This window comes from Ambystoma mexicanum, chromosome 6q (genome assembly GCF_040938575.1).
Source record: "Ambystoma mexicanum isolate Mex_15411 chromosome 6q, UKY_AmexF1_1, whole genome shotgun sequence".
Lineage (NCBI taxonomy): Eukaryota > Metazoa > Chordata > Amphibia > Caudata > Ambystomatidae > Ambystoma > Ambystoma mexicanum.
The window spans coordinates 40,972,315-40,996,436 of NC_090937.1; the positions used below are offsets into that span (position 1 = coordinate 40,972,315).

Genomic DNA, 24,122 nt, shown 5'->3' on the forward strand with positions numbered 1-24,122 from the left:
GAGTTAGTGGGGTGAAGCAGGAAAAGCGCAAGAGAGCAGTGATGTGCTGGTTGCGGTCTCAGCCCGGTGGGTCTGTTGGCTGGGCCTGGGGTGTTTGCGGCCGGTAGTCGTTGTGTACTGTTGTGCAAGACTGTGTGTTTTTGTTTTGTTGTTGCAATGTAATGAAGTTTGTACGGTTTGTTGTGCTGTAGGTTTTGGTTGTTTGGTTTGGAGTTTGAGAGGTGTATGTGGAAAGGGAAATTTGTTAGTAGGGTTGGTTAGTTTGTGTCTCTATCCTGGTTGAGGCGCTCGGCTTGCGTAGTCTCCCCTGATGCGGCTCTGCCCTGATCCAGGTCCGACTGGCCTAAAGGTTCCTTACTCCTCTGGCCCCCACCTCTAACATGCTCTCTGATAGCTCCCCTTATCCTCCCTTCATACTCTTGTGGGTATTGCACCTACCAATGTCAACCTCTCGGGCAGTGTGGTGATTTTCAGTATCTCAACAATTCCACACCATTGTGGTACCTGCTGATGACTACGGGGCGGGCGAAGTGTTGGTGGGATTGTCTGGGGTAGTTGACTCAGTCTCCGTGCGTGCCGCCTGTGTTCCAGTCTGTCCGGTGTCACCCGTCCAGGTGCCGTGGGAGCTACCCTCCCGGGTCGTGGATGTCAGTGTCCTTTCCGGTTTCCTTTAGTCATCCATTTTTCATTTTTTTGGTTTCCAGATTGTCAGTGGCGTTGAAGAGCCAGGTTTTTAGAGATTTCCTGAATTTTAGGTGATCTTCAGTGTTTATTTCTTTTGGGATGTTGTTCCAGGTTTTGGCGGCGAAGTGGTAGAAGGAGGTGCCTCCAAGTGTTTTCTTAAGGTACGGTTTGAGTTCCAGGCGGATTTCGTTGCTTGATCGGAGGGGTCTTGCTGGTTTGTAGATTATTTTCTTTTGTAGGAATTCTGCTCCTTGTCCGCTGATTGCCCTGTGCGTTATGCACATTGTTTTGAAGGTGATGCAATGTTTTACTGGAAGCCAGTGTAGTGTTTTTAGGGCTGGAGTGATGTGGTCTCGTCTGGATAGTTTGAGGAGTAGTCTTGCTGCTGCATTTTGGATCTGTTGCAGTTTCCTCAGGAGGTATTCTGGTATTCCGAGGTAAAGGCTGTTTGCATAGTCCATTTTTGACATGATTAGGGCGACGATAGTGAGTGTTTTGTGCGTGAAGGAGAGGAAAGTTAGAATTCTTCTTGCCCTGTGGAGGAGGAAAAAGCATTTCTTCACTGTTGCATTTATTTGTGGTTCCATGGTTAGGGTGTTGTCTATTAGGACTCCCAGATTTTTTACTACCTTCGATGGTGTTGGTGCGTTTCCCATTTCCATAGGCCACGGGATGGTGGTTTCGTTCTCTTGGTCTTTGAATACGATCATGATTTCTGTCTTTCCTGGGTTGATTTTCAGGTTGTTGGCATCCATCCAGTTGAAGACTTCTTTTAGACAGTCGATTAGGGTTGAATGGTCGGCATCAGTGTCTTTGATTTTGTAGATGACCTGAGTGTCATCTGCGTAGTTGTAACATGTAATGTTGTATTTTTTTAAGATTCTGATGACCGGAGTCTGATAGATGTTGAAATACAGTGGAGATAGTGAGGATCCTTGTGGCACGATCCATGCGGTTTCTGTTCTGTCTGCTACGAATGATTTGGTCCAGCGTAGTGCTGTGTCTTTTATGCCTATGTCTTCTAGGCTTTCAGTCAGGGTGTCGTGGCTCACTGTGTCAAAGGCTGCGGAGAGGTCGAGAAGAATAAGGGCTGAGGTAGTGTTCGAGTCTGCGTTAGTTTTTAGGTCGTCCCAGATGGATAGTAGCACTGTTTCCGTTCCTCTCGCTGGTCTGAAACCGATTTGAGCTTGATCCAGCAGGTGGTGTTTTTAAACGTGTTCTTGGGTTAGTTTATATACGTAGGTTTCTAGAAGTTTTGCTGGGTAGGGGATGTTAGAGATCGGCCTGTAGTTGGAAAGGTCATCTACGTCATCACTTGATGTATGCTGATTTGAAGATCTTCAGTACAGTTCCTGTTGATACTGATAGATTTAGAAGGTTTCTGTAGTGTTCTGCTGCTGATCCTTGTTTGAGGATTGATTTGTAGATGTCTGGGGGACAGGGGTCCACGGGTGATCCCGCTTTCTTGCTACGTTTTACCAGCATTTCGAATGCCTCTGCTGATATTTCAGGAAAGCTTTGGAGTTTGTGCTGTGGTTCCATGTTAGGTTGGTTGGGTTGTATGTTGTGGTTGGTTGGTCGCTTTTGTATGGTTTGTCGGAAGGAATTTTTTGTTTGAAGTGGTCTGCCAGGTCGTTGCATAGTTTTTCTGAGGGGGTCTGGGTGTTATCGCAGCCTGGTGGGTTTCTCATTTCTTTAATGATGCTAAACATTTCTTTTTGTGTGTTGGTGGCATTGTTGATTCTGTCGTGGTAATGTCTTCTTTGCCTTTTGAATGTCCTTCTTGTATGCACAGATTTGTTTCTGGTACAGTGTTTTTTTTTTTTTTTATTTTTTTTTTTTTCCCCCTGGGTTGTATTCTTTCCCCATTCCAATTCCATCTTTTTTGTTTTCCTTTTTCATGGCATTTAATAATGGAGTGAACCACTTTGCCATTGCGTTTTCTTTTTTTTTTTGTTGATGGGGTGAACGGTTTTTCTGGGGCGATCTTGTCTATTGTGTCTGCGATCCATTTGTGCAGTATCTCTGCTTTCCCGTCTAGGTCAGCTAGCTCTAGTTCTGTAGTTGAGGGTTTCGTTAATTCCAGTTGTTCGAATAGGTTGCTTTCTTTGACGTGTTTCCAGTTTCTTTTGGTGGTGGTTGTGAGTTTCGGATGTTGGATGTAGGCTTGGGTATGCAGAGTAATCCCGAATGGGATGATGAGATGGTCGCTCGACAGTATTTGTATTGGAGGTGCCGTGGTGGTGAGTTTCTTTGGCGAAAATTGCATCTAGGGTGTGTCCTGCCAAGTGCGTTGCTCCTTTGACTAGTTGTCGTAGTTTCATGGTGCTGAGTTGTTCAATTAGTGAGTTTTGGGAGTTAGCGTGGTTGTCTTCAAACCACATGTGAAGTCCCCCAGGATGATTAGGTGTTCGTGGTTGATTGCTAAGTTGGTGATGGCTTCTATGAAGTTATCGACGAATGTTGCATCATATGTCGGTCTGTATACCAGGATGAATGTGATGTTGGTTTTTGGGCTTGCTGTTGGGTGTATTACCATGGTTTCGCAGTTGGGGATGTTAGTGGTTCGTCAATTTTTATTTTCAGGTGTTATTTCAATGCTATGGCGATGCATGCTCCTTTTTTGTTTTTTCTGTTTATTTGTAGGCATTTGAAGTCGGTCGGAAGGCAGCTTTGAAGTTTGATTTTGTTGTTGCCGTCCAGCCATGTTTCTGCGATGAACAGGATGTCAATGCCGTTGTCGTCGAGTAGGTCGAAGATCTGTGTGTTTTGACATGGCTCTTGCGTTTTAGATTGCAGTGAAGTTTGGAGGTGTTGTTTGGTTTGTTTTTTGTCGATCGTCTTCTGCTTGGTGTTGAGGTTTCCTTCCTGGTCGGGCACTTGTTGGGCTGTGGGATTCGGGGTGTCAGTGTCTTCAAAGAGTTCTTCTAGGTTTTGTCTTGGATTTTTTGTGTTTTCCTCGGGTTCGTCTTCCGGGAGTTGTGGTGGTTGTTTGTAAGTTCCTCTTGCTTTGGTGATGTAGGGGGTTATTGCGTGGGTCGTCTGCGTGTTTTGTTCATCCTTCTTTTTCTTGCTTGTTAGGTTGTTTGATGATGTTGCTTCTAATATTGGGTTGGATTGCCGTGGTGGCCAGTTGTCTGCGAGGTATGGAGTTGGGTAGAGGGATTTTTCTCTTCTCTGAGTTGCTTCGGTTTGTGTTCCTGTCTGTGGGGGTCCAGGATATGGTGGTTGTTCTAGGTTGCTGTTCAGGAGTGTTTGTTCTTTCATCTCTTCGTCTTTTCTTTGGAATGGGTCGTTTGCGCGGCATTGTAAGATTGAGAGTTGTTTAGTCTTTGTTTGGTGACGTCTAGTTAGTCCTGCTTTGGTCTGGTTGTCTTGTGGTGGGCGAGGGGGTGTCCGCTACTAGTTTGGGCTCCGTCTGTAGGAGGTATTCCGGCTGAAGTTGGCGGCTCGTTCGGTTGATGTCCTAGGAGGGGGAAGGAGGGTGGTAAGGGTTATTAAGTTGGGTGTTGTCGGTAGCTCTCTTTACTGTACGTCTCCCTGAGCGCGGTTCACTGTGGTGAGCGGGCTGTGTGGGTTGGGAAGGTTTTCTGCTGGTCGGAAGTTGGCTTTGACAGGCGCATTTCAGACTTTTGCCTTGTGATGCGAGAGGCCCGAGTCAGAGTGACTCAGCACCGTAATTCACTGGTGGCTTCTGTCTCACTTGAGAGTGAACTAAATTTGAGACACCTGTATAGTGGGAGGGAGGCCTATCAATGCAGTTTGGAGATCAGACAGTGCAATTTGGGCACAGAGGCCCTGCTATCAATGCAGTTTGGAGATCGGACCATGCAATTTGGGCACAGAGGCCCCGCTATCAATGTAGTTTGGGGCAACGGGGGTGATCACATTGATAAACATTGGTTTTGCCTAGTGGTCGGATCTAGGGTAGAGCTGTACCTCTCCCCAACCACCCTACCGTACTCGTCCTTGTAGTTGCTGGTTGACGGCTGGCCACTGGCTTCCCCTGTGGACACTGGCTGACACTTCCTGAGGGGCCTGACACTTCCTGGAGTCGCCTCTGTTGGAGCTGCCCTTGGACTTGGGGCCCTTACCCGCCGGGCTGCACGGGCAGAGGGCTGCCCTGGGAGGTCCAGTGAAGAAGGGCTCTAGCCCAATCAGAGCGGGGATGGCCGGGTCGGGAGGCAGGAGGGCGCTCCGAGCCGGAAGAGGGTGCGGGCTGCGAGAGGGTCTGGGGGGCCTAGTCTCGCGGCCAGAAACACACGGGTGCCCAGAGATGGTCTAACTCGCCTCGCGCCGGCTGCCTGCAGTGGATGCAGGGGCCGGTGTGAAGGAGGGTCGCTAGACCCTTTCCAGCTGGGTTACTGGGTGAGCGTTAATACTAAGCTCCAATCAGGGCTCGGGGCGGGATGGGAGGCGAAGAGGGCTGGGATGCAGGAAGGGGGAGCTGGGTAGGGGGTGGCGAGCTGGGGGGGGAAGCGGGCCTGGCCGCAGGTGTTTCTGTTCTTGTTGGGGGGGGGGGGCCTGGGGGCTGCAGGCTTTACCTGGGGTAGCTGGTGGTATGAGCCGAGTGGCTGGGATGCAGGAAGGGGGAGTTGGGTAGGGGGTGGCGAGCTGGGGGGCGAAAGCGGGCCTGGCCACGGGTGTTTCTGTTCCTGTTGAGGGGGCTGCAGGCCTTACCTGGGGTAGCTGGTGGCAATAACGGTTTTGTATCTCCTTGTTTAACAACCAAAAGTCAGAACGTCACTCCTGCCCTGCATATACATTTCAATGGGGGTGGGTAATGTTCCTGGTAGATTGAGCCTGGTCACCTGAGTGGGAGAAGTATGGCTGGTTGCCACGAAAAACCTGTTGGGCCAACAAGGAACAAAGGTGGTCTGGACTAGGCCCCTCCCAAAGGAGCCTGGTTTGAGAATAGTTATTCGAAAATACATCTATGAACATTCCCTAAAATTGAAAATCCTGATGTGCTTGCTGCATGAGGTCTACCTTTTTCTAGGGCCACATGCCAATCACATCTTATTGCACTTAGCAGCTCACCTTTGGCATCAATGAAGGCATTGATACCAACATAAGCCTGAAGGATGTTCTGATGGGTTATTTATAGCACGCTTAATACCCAGAGGGCGATCCTAACATAGGTCTATGGGGTTATATATTTGAATGGCAATATGGTATGTGTACATTTCAAGTTATCTTTATAAAGCAGAGTATTGTTGAAAGCCAGACATGGGGGGTGGGGGGGTAAGGAGTGGAAATCCTTGTAGCCACTGGCTCACGTTGGCTGCAAGGATCAAATTGAAGACCCTCTGTCATTCACAATGCTTTCTGGAGCCTGGGATCATGCCATCTCCAGCTTTCCCTCCCTAAATACTCCCCTGCCAGAGTCCTCTGCTACTCTGTCTTTGATGGTCAAACGCTTCTCCAAGCAGAGAGTGGGGGGTAGGTCTCTCTCCTCGGCTCGTGCCTCCCTTTGGCACAGCCTCCCTGCCCCTCTCAGACTTGAGCCGGTTATCCTTCAAGTTCCCCAAAATTGTGCAAAACTCTGCTTTTCTCTCCCCCTTTCTCTTCCCTGCAAATCGCCCCACTGCCGCTGAGACTGGTGACCTGGTCCTTGTGAATTTCACAGGATAACAGGCCCTTCTACCCAGTCGATACCAGTCCCCCCCCCCCCCGACCCCCCCGCCCTCATCCTCCTCCCCACTGCACTGTCACTGCGGACCCCTGCTTGGCGGCTCTACATCCCACCATTGGGAGTCGCCCTCACTAGCACTTAGTCTGGGGCCTCCTCCTTGTCCCCCTCCTCCCCCCCCCCCCCCATGCCACTGCCTTCATGTCTATATGGGCCCCCGACCAGCACTTGCCCCTTCCTGCCCTGCCCACCCCACCCCTACCTCCTGCACTTCTTCTCTTCACTTGCACGTCCAAATACTACAAGGCCTAGTAGGACCACAACTGTATATTGTTTTGCCAATGTTTTTTTTTCTTCCCCCTGTTCCTTTCCCATTTTACCTTGTGATGCTTTGAAATACAATTCTGCTGTATAATGGCCTAACAAATGCTCAATAAAATAAAAAATTAAAAAATTGAGGGGGCAAGTAATGAGTATTTGCCTACGATGTGGCAAGAGGCATTAACATTCCTGGACACTGTTGCAGTTATTTTTCCCTAATTGTTGCTGCTTTTAAGGGCACAAATAAAGGACAGCAAATGTTTTTTTCAGATGACAGACGCACCCATTTGGGTTTTTTGAGGTTGGCAAGCTTGCTCAAGTATTTCACTACCAGGAGTTTGTTCCCAGTGCAGATGCTTACCCACAATACCACAAGCGCTTGTTTCGTATTGGGATTTTGTTTTCCAGGGAATATTTCACTACAGATTGCTGGTTTTGGAAGGTGAGCACCCTTTATACTTTGCCAGCATATTTAATGGAACATTTCCTCTCTGATGCTGTTTTTCTGGTGGTCATTACTTTTTTTTTTAAAGGCTGATGCTATTTTGTTTTGCATTCTTCTAAGGGGGGGAGGGTCAATTGAACTACACAAATAAGACATATGCTGCCATTCTCACCAGCGAGCAGTTATATTGCCGTCAGCATTTGGAGGGCAGAGTCCAGCCCCAAGGTCTTTTCTTTGTGCACAGCAGTTAGGTCAAGGCCCCTCCCTTTTTTGAGTTTCAGATCCTGCAGTGCACCTCCTCTGCGCTTCTGTCTTGTTTAAGGCAAAACATGCTCCTCAATTCTGCCACTCTAAATGTACCTGCTTTGTTTGCATTGCCCCATTGTGCTTCAATCCCAGGTTTTATAGGCTATCCTTGCTTGCTTCTTTATATTGTCTCCCTGGACTACTGTTAGTTTAGATTTTTTTTTTTGGTGTGGCCTTTCAAGTGGTCTGTTCCTCCGATTTACATTATTTGCCCCTCAAGCTGCACGTCCACAGCTTCCTGAGCTTTTAAATTGCCATTGTTGCATTGGTCTGCCTCTGCTCCCTGTTGTCTCCCTGCTTCCACTGTTCTTGTTTTCTTTTTGTCTTTGCATGTCTGGCCTCACTGGATGCTTCTGGTATGCTTTGCACAAATGCTTGTGTTGGCATTGGCTTGCGAGTGGGACCCAGCGGCATCACAGTTCACATCCCTGTGCTGAATTTGCTGACCTGGCACTGGTTCCCCTTCGCCACGAGGGCCCTCTTTGGCATACATTGTCCCAGTGGGTTGGTTCTCTGGTCGCACCGCTTTTCATAATCGTGTATTTAGTCACATTTCATGGTGGCGACTTGTGGGTACAAGGGTCACTTCAAGTGGCAGCTAGGCTGCGTGTTTGGTGGTCTTGGGGGTGTTCAAGGCACGGCCAATTGGTAATGTGAAGGTGGTGGTGAATAGGTCAGGATGCTCGTAGAAAAGTTGGAAATCTTTAATTTGATATTTTCAGTTTTGAAATTAAATCAATATTGATGTTACTACATCACGTGTGGAGCAGGGATTTGGTTGGATATGCATTAGGCTTTGGTGAGTGGTATATTTTTAAGAGCTCCTTTGTGGTGTTGTGAACCGCTTCAATTTTCTGGCTGTAAAATATTTATTTGCTTTTGTAATGCTTCATGCTACGATGAACTTCTGCTGTCCGTCTCTGTTTGACGGATGACTAGATGGATTTACAGAGGCTGGGGCCTGCCAAAGAGGTTTTCACTGAGTTGCCTTCCAATCCTAATGCTCCACCACAGATATGATAACATTCAAATGCAGCACTATGCAGATGTTTCCATTTATGCAGGACACCTTTTTTCTCAGGCTTCCTGTTGAAGTATTAAGGGAGCAGCAATTTAAAAGGGGAGTGAAGCCTTTATCCGGCTTTATCTTTGGAGTTTTAGCTTAACTTTGCCATTGCATACCTTGCCTTTTGTCCTTCTGCCTTACATTGGTGTTATGGTCTCTTCAGCATCTGCTCTTCGAGCATTCATCTGGTTTTGTTTCATTTCTGCTATTGCATCGATGTGTTTTGCAGAGTGGCAGGCTCTGCTGTGTGTAGAACAGTGTTCTGTTTCAATCAATCCAGGGATTTTTTTTTTTTATTTAAACTTTTCTTTATTGGCAAGAAGCAGTGACTGGCGCATTACACATTACAACAGCTAATGTTAAATATTTAAAGCATGGATAACAATGCAAAGTCTCTACAGCAGACCGCGTACATTCATAGGAGCAGAGTAGATACGGCAAGGCCATTTACAGTTCACAGCTCAGCCCGCCCAGTCGGCTGCTCAGGTGATGGAGGAGAAGACAGAAGCTCTAGGTCTGCCCGACTGTTCAGATAGCTGCAAAACTCTGTCCACACATTTTTTGGGCGAGCCTTCACAGGCAGCGTGTTCATATAGTCCTCTTCACACATCTGTGTCCAGGTAAGAGCCTTTAACCACATCTCCAGTGAAGGGGGGGGGACCGCCGCTTCCAGCACTGCAGAATGCATTTCTTAGCCACTATCGGCCCCACATTCAGGAATTTGGCGACACGCCTTGCCTCAGTCCCCTCCCACAGCCCAAACAATAGAGCCAGGGGGTCAGGGTCGATCCAGAACTCCACCATCTCTGAGAGGGCCCCAAGTACAGCCTCCCAGAAAGGGGCCAGTGCCCCGCAGGACCAGAACATGTGGGCGTGGTCTGCATCAGTGGACCTGCACCTCCGGCAATGGTGAGGGTGATCACGTGCAAACCTCCCAACCACATGAGGGTTATAATACAGGCGATTAAGTAAGTAACTTGTCTTGCACACATCTAAATCTAGTGTTGAGGGAGACCTTGCGTGTGTGTATGCACATTTTTGCCCACATAACATCAGTGATGTCCAATCCTAGCTCCCGGCTCCATGCGCCACGGATCGTATGGGGAGGTTCTACAGCTCGTGCCATCAGCATTTTATACAGGGTAGACACTATGCCCCTGCCCCCAGTGGAGTTAGCAATGTAGGGGACTCCGGGGGGGGGGGCATTTGTAGTACAGAGGAGCTTCAGAGTGGGCTAGTAGACCCTGTTTCCACGCCCTGATAGTGGCGGCCACTGGGTCGGCTGAGGCATCCGAGTGATACGAATGGTTGAGGTCAGGGACATGACATTCACCTCCTCAGTCGTGAGGATCTCAAGCTTAAAGTGCGGGGGAGGGTCCTGGTATCGGTACCAGTGTGTAGCGTGCTGAGCTTGTGCAGCTATCCAATACTGGGTTAGGTCCTGTGCATTGAAGCCCCCTTTCTCATAAGGTAATGTCATATGTTGCCACTTCCTGCGCACGGCACCAGAGTGCCATAGAAAGCGGGCACACCCCGCATGCAGGTCCGCGAAGTATTGTTTCCCAGGCCAGAGTGGAACGTTAGCAAATATTTATAGGAGTTTTGGAACTATGACCATTTTGATTAGCGATAGTCTCCCTGATAGTGAGGGAGGTTACACCATCTCTTCATCCTGGCCTCAGCATATTGCGTGGCAGCCACATAGTTATCAGCCAGCAAAGAGGATTTTGAGACGGATACCTGGACCCCCAGGTACTTGATGCCCCCGGGGGACCACTTGAGCGGGTATTCGCATGTCGGTTGGGGAGTTGTGGGCGTGAGGGGGAAGATTTCTGATTTGGTGTAATTTATGGTGAAGCCCGAGAATGTACCAATTTTAATTATTTCGCGGATGATTGGGTCAAGATGGACCGAGGGGTCCCTGATGTACAGAAGTACATCGTCCCCGTAGAGTGATATCATTTCGGGGGTATCCCGTAGGCGTATCCCTTTGCGCGTATGATTGTCCCATACACTATCCGCCATGGGCTCGATGGCCATCGCAAACAGTAGGGGAGAGAATGGGCATCCCTGACGTGTCCCTCTGTGGAGGGTGAAGGACGCTGACAGATGAGAGTTAACCAGGACCTTGGCCACGGGGTTGGTATATAGCAGTTTAATGTAGGACAGCATGCGTGGGCCGATCCCCAATCTTCTCAAGCACCGCCCACAGGTATTGCCATGAAACCATGTCGAACGCCTTCTGGGCATCTAGTGTCACAGCAACCGCGTTGGCATTGGGGTCAATCCTAGAGATGACATTGAACAGTCGCCGAATGTTTAAGGCAGTGGAACGGCGGGGACAAAACCACTTTGGTCTGGGTGGATCAGGTATTTCATGATGGTGAGGAACCTATTTGCTATGATCTTGGCAAAAATGTTTGTGTCGGTGTTCATGAGGGACAGAGGTCTATAGGATCCGCATTCATCGAGAGGCTTACCTGGTTTGGGGAGCACGGTGATGACAGCCTCACGCAGCGACTGGGGGAGGATAGCGAGGCGTAGCGACTCATCCCACACTTCGTGCAATCGCGGGGCAGTAGGGCGACATGTTCCTGATAAAATTCGGCGGTAAGGCGGTCTGGACTGGGAGATTTCACCTTAGGGAGGGCCGAGATGACCGCAGCAATTTCATCAAGAGCGAAGGGTGTGTCTAATTGTTTTTTGGTGGCCTGAGATATAAGGGACATGGGGATGCGATCAAGGAGGAGATCCAGATCCTGTGGGCTGTGCTTGCGTTGCCGAGTGTAGAGGGCTGCATAGAAATCTGCAAAGGTCTCAAGAATGGGTTGGTCGGACCACTGCAGCACTCCGTTCTTGTTGATAATGCGATCAATCCGGGCTCTGCCCCCCCCTCGATCCGGGCCAGTCGGGCTAGAGTTCGACCTGGCCTTTCCCCTTCGCCATACTTCCGCGACGGGTCGGTTGTAGTATTTTATCTCGCTGAGGGCGAGGGCCTCAAATGTGTCCAGTTCCGTTTGTACCTGTGCCAACTTGGGAGGGGAAGGGGCACAGATACACACCTGAAGATGCACATACCCCTAATGAAAACCTAATGAAAACCTTGAATGCCTCCCAGCGAACCCCAACTGTTGTGTCGTGGCGTTTTGTTATCAAAAAACGAGGTGATGTCTGCAAGGATGTCCGCCCTGAAGACTATATCCTGTAGTGCCTCTGACTTAAAACGCCAATTGGAGTGGCGGGGGAGGGCAGGCTGCAGGGTTATGTCAAGTGTGACCGGGGAGTGATCGGAAAGCGTGCGCGGCAGTATCTGCGTGTCGAGTGTTCCCAATGAGCCCAGCTGACAGAAGGAAGAGATCAATTCTGGAATGACTGTCATGCACTGAAGAGTAGAATGTAAACTCTTTAGCCAGCGGGTGGAGCGCTCTCCAGGCGTCGACCAGACCATCAGAGACCATGTGGGCGTGGAGCCGGCGAGCGGCTCTGGACAGTATTCTGGGAGCAACGCCTGATCTGTCCAACTCAGAGACACCCCTGGATTGGGAGGAGTAAACCGTGTAATATTTGTTGGGGCCCTATGCCGGAGCGAGAGAGGACGAAAGGTGTGCAAGGGCGTGGGTTTCTTGCAAGAGGAGTATCTTGACCCCATGCCTTTGGGTGTACGCAGTTATCCTGTGGGCCTTAGTGAAGTTGCTAAGCCCTCTGATATTCCAAGACATTAGCCTAACAGACATTTTGCAGTTTTCAGGGGACATCCCAGCAACGGGTGGCATTGTTTATTGAACATGCGTTGGCTATCAATGCAATGGCACGTTGCCTCGTGCCCAGAGCCACTGCTACCTTGCCATTTTTGTTATAACCTCACAACTGTACCCCCCCTCCCTCACTGCCCCTCCCAACACAGCAGTGCTCTGAAACCCACCCGAAGACCTAATGCGAGCATGCCAAGCCCAACAGGGCAACACTCGCTTGTACGCCCAACTGGGGCGCAACAAGTAATAATAACAAACCAACCTCGGCATTGCAACTGCAGCGGGGGTCGCTGCTGCCGTGAACCCGACTTAAATGAGTGATCAGTGCAATACACCGTAGAACGTACAGCGGTAGCAAATGTTAAGTTTACAGGAGATATTACAACTAGTTACTAATAACAATGGATATACAAGAAATGGGATCCATGAGTTCAGCAAGAAAATGTCAAGTGTGCCGGTGATACAGAGGGAAGCCCACATACAGGGGTCAAGACGGGCCTCCTCAGCCATCGACCAATGGCTCGTCCACCGGGCCAGGGAGGGGAATATGGGCTTCAATGAATTTCACTGCCTCCTCTGGGACAGTGAAGAAGTATAGCTTATTGCAGTGGGTGAGCTTTAGCCTTGCAGGGAACAGCATGGCGTATTCCACTTTCCTTTCACTGAGGAGCTTTTTCACACCATTGAACTGCCTGCGCTCCATTTGAACATTAACGGAGAAGTCGAGGAAGATTCGGATAGTCTGAGACTCCAGTTTCAGTTCACCCCTCTCCCGGGCCAAGTGCAATATGTGATCCCTATCCCTGAAGCTGAGGACCTTGGCAATAATTGGCCTGGGGAAATCGCCCGGCCTAGGGCGGGGGGGGGGGGGGCAATGCTCGATGTGCGTGTTCAATTGTAAAGAATGGAGAGAGTTGAGGATTGCCCAAAAGGTCTCTCGAGATTTTCAACGGCTAGTTGCATTTTGCCTTTGGGGGCTGTCTCTGGGACCCCCACAATGTGAATATTGTTCCTGCGGGATCTAGACTCTTAAGTCGTTGCACTTCGCCTTGACTTGTTTCATATCGCGCACCAGGTCTGTGACAGTGTTTTGGAGCGCATGCACCCCATCCTCATTGGCCCCGATCCTGGTCTTGGCCACCGCCAGCCTAGCACCGTGCTGATCCAGTTTGGCGCGCATTGAGGCCACACTAGCATTGATATCATCCGATTTTTCGTGAAATGGCTCAAAGTTTTTTGCTATAGTTTCCATTCTCCAGCATGGGGTCTGGCATGGATTCACATGCTCATGAATATTCCCCGTCGTCAGGCTGGGAATCCTCGGTAAAGAAAAAACCAGTATCAGTTTCGTTTCTGATCTGTCTTTCGTAGTAGTAACCAATCACTGGTCTCTGCGTCATACTGACCACAGCCAATGACTGCCCTCTACCTAAGCACCGCCTCTGGCAGCCATCTTCAGATTTTTACCGCACGTTCATGTGTTGGGATCCTCGTGCTATTGCTCTCGAGCGTTAGTGCTATTTTTTTCACGTTTTTTGCTCAAAAAACTTTGTTTTTTCCGGTCAAAAGAGCCTCAAGCTCCACCGACTCTCCATCCGATCAACAGGGACCCGTGTCGGATTCGTCTGCGCCCCTCAAGGGTGAAGATTTTGTCGAGCTACGCTTTGGAGGACTCCAGAAGCTTCTCAGGCCCGGACATGGCCCAGGAGAAGGGAAGCTCGACGCCCGGAAAGCTGTTCAGGGTCTGCCCTGGATGCCAGCTGCAGAACGTCTTTAAGGAGGACGAACACTCCTTTTGTCATACTGCTTACATGAGGACACGACGCACGTGGAGAAGGACTGTGCGTTTTGTGGCAACATGTCGGAGCGGACCATGAAGGACCGCCATCAACGTCTCGCCAACTGGCTGGAAGGGAAGAGCCCGTCAGGCGAGAAGAGGAAGAAATCCGAGCGGTCTTCTAAGACCTTTGAGGACGCCCCGGCGACGGGGGTCCAACACAAGGCCAAGCACCGCGAGTCCGCTGGCACCGGGAGCGCCGAACGGTCGGGCTCTACGGGCGCCAGGCAGGGCGCACCCTCCCCAGCACCTTCAGCCACGAGCCAACGCTCTGGGTCGGGTAAGAGGAAGGGCGAGCACCCGGCAAAGCGCCTGGAGAGGCCCCGGTCGAGCTCGAAGGCCCCATCGGAAGGGGAGCGAGGCAGTGTCCCCCCCCCCCCCCTCCCCCTCAAGGATAAGGCGGTGAGCGCACCTAAGGTGGTGAAGGCCTTAATCCATCCGGCCAAGCCCTCTATCGATACTGTCGCGGCGACCCTGGCTCAGCCTGTGGAGGCTACACCAGTGGTGGCGACCTCAGGGCTCAGAGTCTCCCTGCCACCTCGGAGGGAGTCCTCTTTTGTGCCCATCGATAGGACCCCCATGAAATCCCCGGCGGGGAAGAAAAAGGGGGGGGCAGGGCGTCGTCGTAGATTCGGCTTCAACCTCGGAGGAGGAGCTGATCGAGGTCTTAAGCCACGGCCTTGGCGTGGAAGAAGACCGGCCCGTCAGGATGAATCCCGACGCGGATTCCCCTCTGCCAGCGCCGCAAGACAACTCGGCGGCCATTTTGTTGGCTATACAGTCCTTATGCTCAGAGATAAGGACGAGACTACCGTTGCCGACGGAGGAACCTCTCCCGTCGGGGGATCCTGAACCGGGACCTTCTGGTGTTCCCCCGCCCAAGAAAAGAAGGATTCACCCTCCACCTCCTTTTCAGCCGTCGCGCCCCGTCCAGCCCTCCTCCCCGTCCACCCGAGGGGATGATACGGGGACTGACACTGCAGCGACGGGCACGGACGACGAGGTATACGACGAGGATCTACCGTCGTCACCTCCCACCAGGGCTTCTCCGCCCGACGAGATTGGATCGTTCCACTCCATGATCGCCAGGCCATCCGAGCTTTTCCAACTCTGCCCTGAGGAGAAGAAAAAGGAAGGATTCCTTTATCAACGGCGCGAGGCCTAGAGGAAGACGGTTCTCGCGGTGCCTCTACTGGACGACATTTGGGATGAGGGCCTCGCCCTCCTCAAGAACCCTTCCACGACGCCAGCTAGAAGAGACCGGTACGAGAAGAAGTACCGGGTCCCGGACGCGGCCCCCCTGTGCCTCCGGGCGCAGCCTACCCCGGACTCAGCCTACCCCGGACTCCGTCGTCTCCGCGGCGGCCAGGAAGAAAGCGGGGGGGGGGGGTGCGGCCTCCACATCGACTTCCCCACCGGACGGCGAGGGAAAGAAATTGGACGCTATGGGACGCAGGGTCATCTCGTCTGCAGCGACGACGATTAAAGCGGCCAACGCCTTGGCTATCGTGGCCCGCTACGACAGGGAGCTATGGTACAAACTGGCTCCCCTGCTGGACTTCCTACCGGACAACAAGAGGGCGGATGCCCTGGAGATCCTACAGGAAGGTGAGGTGGCGTCGGACCACGCCATCACTATTGCGACGGACATCGCCGACACTGGGTTTCGCCAGTTGGGCAACGGCGTGTGCCTTAGGCGGCGTGGATGTCTCAAGGCTACGGACTTCCGTCAAGACGTACAGACCAGAGTCCTGGACATGCCGTTCGATGGGAACAACCTGTTTGGGAAAACAGTGGACAATTCCCTTCAGGCCATTAAAGCGGACACTGAGACGGCCCGGGCCCTTGGGGTTCTGCAGCAACGACGGACGCCCTTTCGGAGCAGCGGAGGCAAGGGCGCCTCCAAAGGTTCCGGCGGCGGTTTCTCCACCTACCGTCAAGCGGCCCGCTCGTCTCAGGAGGCCTACAGAGGACGAGGCAAGTCTGGCAGACCCCGCCGTCGTCGCCAAGGAGATCAAGGCGGCAGCGCCTCGTCGAAACAGGATTGAACCGGCCGTGGGGTTGGGCCCCCACCGAAGCACCCCGGTGGGAGGCTGGCTGGCGAGCTTCGTCAGCGTGTGGGAGTCCATCTCCACCGACCGTTGGGTGCTGGACGACTTAGCCCGGGGCCACGCGCTCGAGTTTCAAAGAAGGTGCCCGCGCGTCCCCCCCCGTGGCCAGGAAAGAGCTTCACGTCCCTCAGCTTCTCATGGAGGTAAGGGCGATGCTCAGGAAGGGCGCCATCGAACTCGTCCCAAAGAGGCTTCGGGGCTCCGGAGTTTACTCGAGATACTTCCTCGTGAAGAAGAAGACGGGAGGATGGCACCTCATCCTAGACCTGCGACGTCTGAACAAGTTCATCAAGGCGCAGAAGTTCCGGATGGTCACCCTCCAGCACGTCCTGGGTCAGCTGGAGGAAGGAGACTTCCTGTCGTCGTTGGATTTGGAGGATGCCTACTTCCATATTCCCATCCTAAAGGGGCACCAAAAATTCCTCAGGTTTGTGGTCCAAGGGCGTCACTACCAGTTCAAAGCCCTCCCCTTCGGACTACGGTCGGCACCCAGGGTATTCACCAAGTGCCTTGCACTGGTGGCGGCGCAGCTGCGCCGCGAGGGGATCCACGTCTACCCCTACCTGGACGACTGGCTCATCCGAGCCAAGACGAGGGAGCTCGCCGTGGAGCACACGGCAAGGACCGTCCAACTTCTCACGGACCTGGGATTCTCCGTGAACTACGCCAAGTCCCACCTGGTACCCGCGCAAAACGCACTGTTTCTGGGAGGGAAGCTCGACACAGTGTCCCTTCTGGCCTCCCTGTCGGAGGAAAGGACCAGGTCCATCCTGGGCAAGGTACAGCGGATGTTGGCTTCTGACGCGGCCAAGGTGAGGTCCATCAAGTCCCTCCTCGGAATGATGTATTCTTGCATCTACCTCATTCCCATGTGCAGGCTCCGGATGCGCCCGTTGCAGGAGTTCCTGGACGCGCGCTGGATCCAAACGACGGGCGGCTTCGAGGAGAGGATCACACTCGACGAGAGTTTCCGCCGAGCGGTCCGGTGGTGGGGCACCCGCGAGCATCTGACGGCGGGCATGGACTTCCGGACCCCAGACCACCAGGAGACAGTGACCACGGATGCCTCCCTGGAAGGGTGGGGAGCGCACACCGAAAATCTGCACGCGAGAGGCCTTTGGCTCCCGACGGAGAAGTCCCTCCATATCAACGTCCTGGAGCTCCGTGCAGTGTTCTGGGCCCTCAGGTCCTTCCTTCCGTCCCTCAAGGGCAAGGTGGTGAGGATCTTCACCGACAACACCACCACCATGTTTTACATCCGGAAACAGGGCGGAACCAGGTCCCCAGCACTGTCCAAGGAGGCGCAGGACCTGTGGCATGGGGCCGTCGCCCAAAGGATGTTTCTGGTGCCGTTTCATCTGGCAGGGATAAAAACACCATCGCCGACTCACTCAGCAGGGAGCTGCGCTCGTGCCACGAGTGGGAACTACGGCAGGATCTAGTGGATCGCCTCTTCCGACGGTGGGGCACACCCCAGATCGACCTGTTCGCGACGGCGACGAACTCCAAGTGCCGGAGGTTCGCCAGCAGGTTTCCCTAGGCGAGGAGCATGGGCGATGCTTTCTCGTTCCCCTGGGAGGGCCTGTTCCTCTACGCGTTCCCTCCTTTGCCACTGCTAATCCGGCTCGTCAACCAGCTCAAGAGGTCACGGTGCAGGATGATCCTCGTCGCACCTGCGTGGCCGAGGCAGATATGGTTCCCGGACCTTCTGGACTTGTCAACGTCCCCACCAATCAAGCTGCCGGTGAACGCGGATCTACTCTCCAGGGAAGGAGGCGCCATCCTCCACCATGATCCGAAATCGCTGAACTTGCAGGCCTGGCTCCTGCAGCGCTAGAGTTTGGAGGATACGACATACCGGCCGACTGCAGAGAGGTTCTTGCAAAGGCCAGGGCGTCCTCGACTCTTAAATGCTACGGACACAAATGGAAGAGGTTCTCTGTCTGGTGCCACACACAGAAGATTAACCCTCTACGGATTACGGCTCCCCAGGTACTGCCGTACCTGCTGACGCTGGCCAAAGCTGGACTGGCACACGCGTCCATCAAGATTCATCTTGCTGCGATCTCCCGATACACCAGAACCACGGGGCGGACGTCCTTGTGGTCTCATCGTCTGGTGAAAGAGTTTATGAAGGGACTGTTCAGATCGTTCCCGCCGGTGAAGGCTCCGGCCCCGGCGTGGGAGCTCAACGTGGTGCTGACCAAGCTCATGGGACCTCCGTTCGAGCCTTTGCACTCGGCCCCGTTGAAGTTTCTGTCGTGGAAAACAGCGTTTCTTGTGGCCATCACCTCCGCACGACGGGTGGGAGAGATCCAGGCCCTTTCCTGCAAGGCCCCGTACTTGACTTTTCACGACACGAGGGTAGTGCTCAGGACGCACCCCTCCTTCATGCCCAAGGTACCGTCGGACTTCCATCTCAACGAACCCTTGGTGTTGCCTGTGTTCTTCCCGTCGCCTTCGTCGCCGGCTGAGAGGACTTTGCACTCGCTGGATGTGGCTAGAGCGCTGAATTTCTAGTTGGACCGCACAAAGTGTTTTCGGAAAACGTCACAACTCTTTGTGAACTTTGGACCTGTCAATCAGGGGAAGGCTCTCTCGAAGGCTTCCATTTCCAGATGGCGCTCCGGCTGTATCATGTACTGTCATCGGTTGGCAAACCGACCGCTGCCTGGCCGTCCGAGAGCCCATTCCACCAGAGCGATCGCAGCTGCCACGGCGTTCCTTTCTGGTGTGCCCCTGCTGGACATATGCAGGGCTGCTACGTGGAGGTCGACGCACACCTTCACGAAATTCTACTGCGTCGATCGGGATTCCAGGGAGGAGTCCAGGGTCCAGGGAGGAGTCCAAGCAGTGCTGCGCAACCTGTTCGCCTGAGGTGAGCCTGGTGAGGAGGTAAGATGCTTAATGTTGAGTTTGATGTAATGCTTAATGTTGAGCCTTTGCCACCTCCCGTGGTTGTGCATGTGTGTACTGCTATGTATTCTTTATTCATGAGCATGTGAATCCATGCCAGACCCCATGCTGGAGAAGGAACAAGTTACTTACCTGTAACTGTTGTTCTCCAGCATGGGTCTGGCATGGATTCACATGCGAACCCTTCAGCCTACCCCTCTGCGGCTCTTCACTTGGTCATACTGCCACTTCACGTGCTTCCAAATCTGAAGATGGCTGCCGGAGGCGGTGCTTAGGTAGAGGGCAGTCATTGGCTGTGGTCAGTATGACGCAGAGACCAGTGATTGGTTACTACTACGAAAGACAGATCAGAAACGAAACTGATACTGGTTTTTTCTTTACCGAGGGTTCCCAGCCTGTAGCTTGTTCCTTAGGGTTGTGAGGTCTGGCTGAGGGGGACATGAGGGTGCGTCTGGATAGTCTTGAGACAGGGCTGCTCCCGACTGTTCCTGTCTAGCAAGTGTTTTGGCGTACTTGTCCATTGCCCCCGCTTTGTTGGCCCCGCGTGCCTTGCCGGACATGTTTGAGGGCATGCCTAGACCTCGCAGGGCAGCCCTTGTAGGATGTTGGCACTGGGATCCCAGGCTCTCAGGGATCGGTAGGGGAAGGGGGGGGCGCCTTAACCTCCCGTCCAATGCAGGACCGACCGTTGTATAGGTCGGTGCGCAGCAGTCTAGGCCCCCAACTCCTCACCTGCAAGTGTCGGCGTCCAGCAGAGGATGTAGGCGGAAGTCCGAGCGGCACCCCAAAGGCAGCAGGGCCACCCCAACCGCCACCTCGGGGGAGCCGCCAGGCGGATCCGGCCCGGTGTGTAGTCAATCCGCCAGCTGCAGGAGTGATTTTGCGGTTGATCCACCAAGAGCAGGCCGGAGAAGGGAGCCGCGCGGGCAGCCGCGAACACAGGTGGACCCCGCAGCAGGGGGAAGCGGGGCCGAGGAAGTAAGCGCCGCCCAGAGGCGCGCGTGGGGCCAAACCCCAAACCGGGCCGAGAGGAGATCAGGCCCGCCGCTCCAAGCGGCAGCACAGCTAGGCGAAGGAGCCGGGTAATCCAATCCAGGTATTTTAATTGTATCTAGGTTTATTGGTTTTCCAACAAGTCCTCCTTGTCTTTTGAATAGGTAGATGGTGCCACATTGTGTTGTTCCCAATTCCTCATTCGAAGATCCTATCCGCACCCGCGGAAAGGCGCTCTCACAGTGGCACTCTTCTTCTTTTTTTTATTATATATTTTTTTTCCCCTTATTGCGGGGAATCAACAGGGAGTGCCTCTCCCTGCTGCCTGCCTGACCCCCCCTCCACTTTCCTGCGAGACTAGAACCGTAGCGCAACTCTGGTCCTGGAACTCCTCCCGTCTGGCCATTTATTTATTTTTTTCATTGGGAGATAGGCTGCGTAGCAGTGCAGATCTCCCGATGAAAAACTTTGCATGCCATTCGCACCCAGGACGAACCCCGGAATGCAAATGGCTTTCATGCCCTGCCAGGAGGGCAGACGTGGCCTTTAACGGCTAACTGCCCGAGCGGAGGCCCTCTTTGCTCAGGCCTGCCTTAGCTACGGCTGGCGGGCTGTTAAAGGCCATGTCCGCCCTCCTGGCCATGAAAGCCATACTCTATCCCCGGTGTATGTAGAGCCCTGTCTAAACTGTGCTAGTCAGAATGTCCTGCAAAGAAAATCTTCTATGTCCAGTATAAACCTAGTCTAAGGTGGATTCTGCCTCTACACATCAATACAAGAAAATGCAAACCAACCTAATTGCGTATCTTTCCCACCATGGGAAACTTCTGGAACCCCTCATGATCTTTTCATAATCGCAGGTCTTGGCCCTGTTCGGGGTTCCAGTAAATTCTTTTCTTGTCGTTCTCCCCCCCTCTGAGGATAATACCTTAGTCTCTTACTTTCTAGATAGTTTCTTTCATAGTGATAATTACCAGATAGTTTGTCTCAGTCTCTCGTGGGTAAGCCAGCCTTGATGGTTCTGTGATTATTTAGTCCATACCAGATAGTTGTACTGCTTTCCTGTTCTAGGGGTCTTGCTCCAGTCTCTATAGTGACGGTCACCCTTCTCTAAGGTTTTGGGTTCCTCAGCCTGGCTTAGTCCTGTCCCTTCTTTCTCATTTTGGGATTGGGTTGCTCTCATCCAGTCTTGTTGCTTGCTCTCTGGTACCCCAACCTTGGGTTTGGTTTCTCTTTCGCGGACCATCACATCACTCTTTTGCTAATAGTTTCTGGCACACTGTCACGGGGTTTGGTTTCTTGTAGCCCACCTGGGTATAGGGCATGGGTCTGCAACCTTTGATCACAAGATGTTTTGGACTAAAGCTACCATTTGCTTTAGGCAGCGTAATCGATGGGGAGGGATCCTGGGAATTGTGTTCCAAAAAGCTTGGAGAGCTGTATGTTGCGTGTCTCTGGTCTTTCACCCTGCTTCGGTGTGTGACTGTTCTCACTCTGCTCTGGGATATGGGCTCTGGGACCCCACCTTCGGGTATGTCCTTGAGTTTTGGTTTCTTGTGGCCAGTCTTGGGCTATACTTCCTCTGACCCCACTCTTGAGGGTATTTCTTGTAGCACCCCCCACCTTTTGGGTATGGTAGTGCTCACCTCTCGCTGGAGTATGGTTTCTGGTTCCCCGCCCAGGGGTTTGCTTGGCCTTCCCTTGCCAGATCTTCTGAAGCCACTGCATACCTTGCTCTGTTACGGTCCTCCTCTGGCAGACTAGAAGCTTCAGGGACGTTGTCTGTTTCTTGGCGGGATTCCTCTCTGCCACAGTAACAATCAGGGGTCATTCTCTCTTCGATGGCCCTCGGCTTCTGGCCCACCATCGGTCTCTTGATTTGAGACCCTCTGGGTGCTTTTGACTTTCTCATCTTTCGGCTTCTCGGCTTTCTGTGCTGGGCAACGTCCGGTCTCGGTCTGCGTCTCTTGCACACCTTCAAAGTGGAGGCCTTCTCTCCTCTGCTTCTCCACAGGCTACTTGTCTCTCCTACCTCATTCTGCATGGTAACTCTTTTATGTCCCAACCCAAAGAGGGGCATGTTTCTTCTCTGCATTCACCCTTCTGGGCTGGACACTGTCAGAAAGGGGGTCAGATAAAGTCACCTATTGGTGTATCCCACTGTAAGTCTGTAAACCATTCAATTCCCATATAACCAACAATACTGTTATCACTTCGGAATAAGGGAGGATAACCAATATCCCTATCGTGTAATTGATGGCCCTGTAAGGAGAGTGGGGGTTGGTGGGGCACCTCCTATTGGGGATCCCACTTGCCCTGACTCCTAGGGGTGTTGGACATAGCTGGCTCACCTTCCTAGTCCCAAGGGTGGGGGTGAGGGGGCGCACGGGGGTGCTATGTGGTGGTTTTGTACCTGTAGCAATCGTTTGCCTGCAGAAATTGAAAGCCATGAAGCCCTTTGTGTCCATTTTGAGTAGTTGAATTCAGGTGGTGAATTCACTGTATAGCAGGTGTCTTTAGCTCTGTGGGGGGGGTTCAAGAAAGGTGGTTTGTAGTTAGCGCGACTTCATGATTGGAATTTCATGCAGTTATCATGCTAAAAATGTATTGGACTGACACATGGCCGTGTCCCCCCCTAACTTTTATTCAGCATGATCAGCTTCAGGTTGCTAGTCTTGAGGCTGCTGGGTTCGCTGAGAGTTTCACTCTTTGGTCGTTGCAAATGCTTTCTTGTCTTATTTGAATAGATGGATATTACATGGTGATGCCTGAGTGTCGTGTTTTGCTGGATCAAATTTAGTTTCAAGGGACTGCTTCAGTGTGCCCTCACATTTCTAGGCACCTGGAGAAACCTGGGGGGGGGGGGTAAGGTCTTTGTTCTTTGGTCTTACAGGTTATCTCCATTACCCTGAGTCTTATCTTTCTCTTTAGTCTGTAGTCTTCCCCTCTGCTGTTGCGATCTGGTTTCAACTCCTTGTGGGTGCTCAGCTTTGGTAGACTACACAAGAGGTTTTGAGTGTGGTCCTTCTAGATGGAAGCAGTAAGGTCTGTCGTAAATGGCACAAAGACCATTGGGAAGAGCAGGCTCCCCCCCCTCCTGCCCCCACAAACCCCTCCCGAACTGTTGGGCAATGTTGACTTGACCAGGCTGATCTACAGAACCGTAGTAGAACAGAAAAGGACACAGCCAATAAACGGTGCCGCGGCTGCACAGTTAACAAATGCCCGGCAATTACTAATGTGAAAACATTTCATTAGCACGTGGGGTGGGGGAGCCAACCAATCGGGATGCTCAGATCGCGGGCTGGATTCCACGATCTGCGCCTACTTTCCAGGTATCCTAAAGGTTGCCACCCTGCTACCCCCCCCCCCCCCAACCCCCATCACCCCCAGTCCCAGTTTCTTCCCCTCCTTGCACCCTACCCCACTCACCTTATTCTTTTGGCAGCAACGCCACTGCCCCTCCAGCCTCCGTCATGTTCTGCAGTGGAAATCGAAGAGGGGCTCTACATGGATCCCTGCCATCCGTCTCCATGGCGGCCATTGCCATCAGCACCCTAGGTCTATGGATTGGAAACCTGGGGTGCTAATGGCAAAAACACCCAATGCGGTCTGCTGTATTGGGTGGTAACTGCACCAGGCCCCATCGCAAATTATAACTTGTGCCCCGGGCTGGGTGTTATTTCCATATTGTTAGCACCTACAGTCTTATGCATACATTTTTAGGTAACTGAAATTTTGTTGGCTGGTTAGTACTTGCATTTATTTTAGGGGAGGGATGGGAAGGTGGGGGGTTTGCAGGAGACCGCTCATTATCACAGCAGTTCTTAAATGTGCGGTTTCAGATATGGAGTAGAGTGAACTGCTTGTAAAATTGAAGCTGGACTAGAATAGTCTCATTAGAACATGTAAAGAAACTAGATGGGGGGGGGGGTGTGGGGGAGCTGCAAGTTAGTTTGCCCCTCATCCACAGTATCTGAAGCAGCCTCTCCCAACATTTCTAGGCTTACCTGCGCCATCCATGCCCCCAAACCCCTGTACCCTCGCGCCTCAGATATT

General features: G+C 52.4%; 1 protein-coding gene across 2 annotated transcripts in view; it reads left to right on the forward strand.

Moving 5' to 3' along the window:
• The window catches only part of AFF1 (ALF transcription elongation factor 1), an 811,017-nt gene that overhangs the window by 95,778 nt on the left and 691,117 nt on the right, over nt 1–24,122 (forward strand). The gene's annotated exons all lie outside the window — the stretch shown is intronic.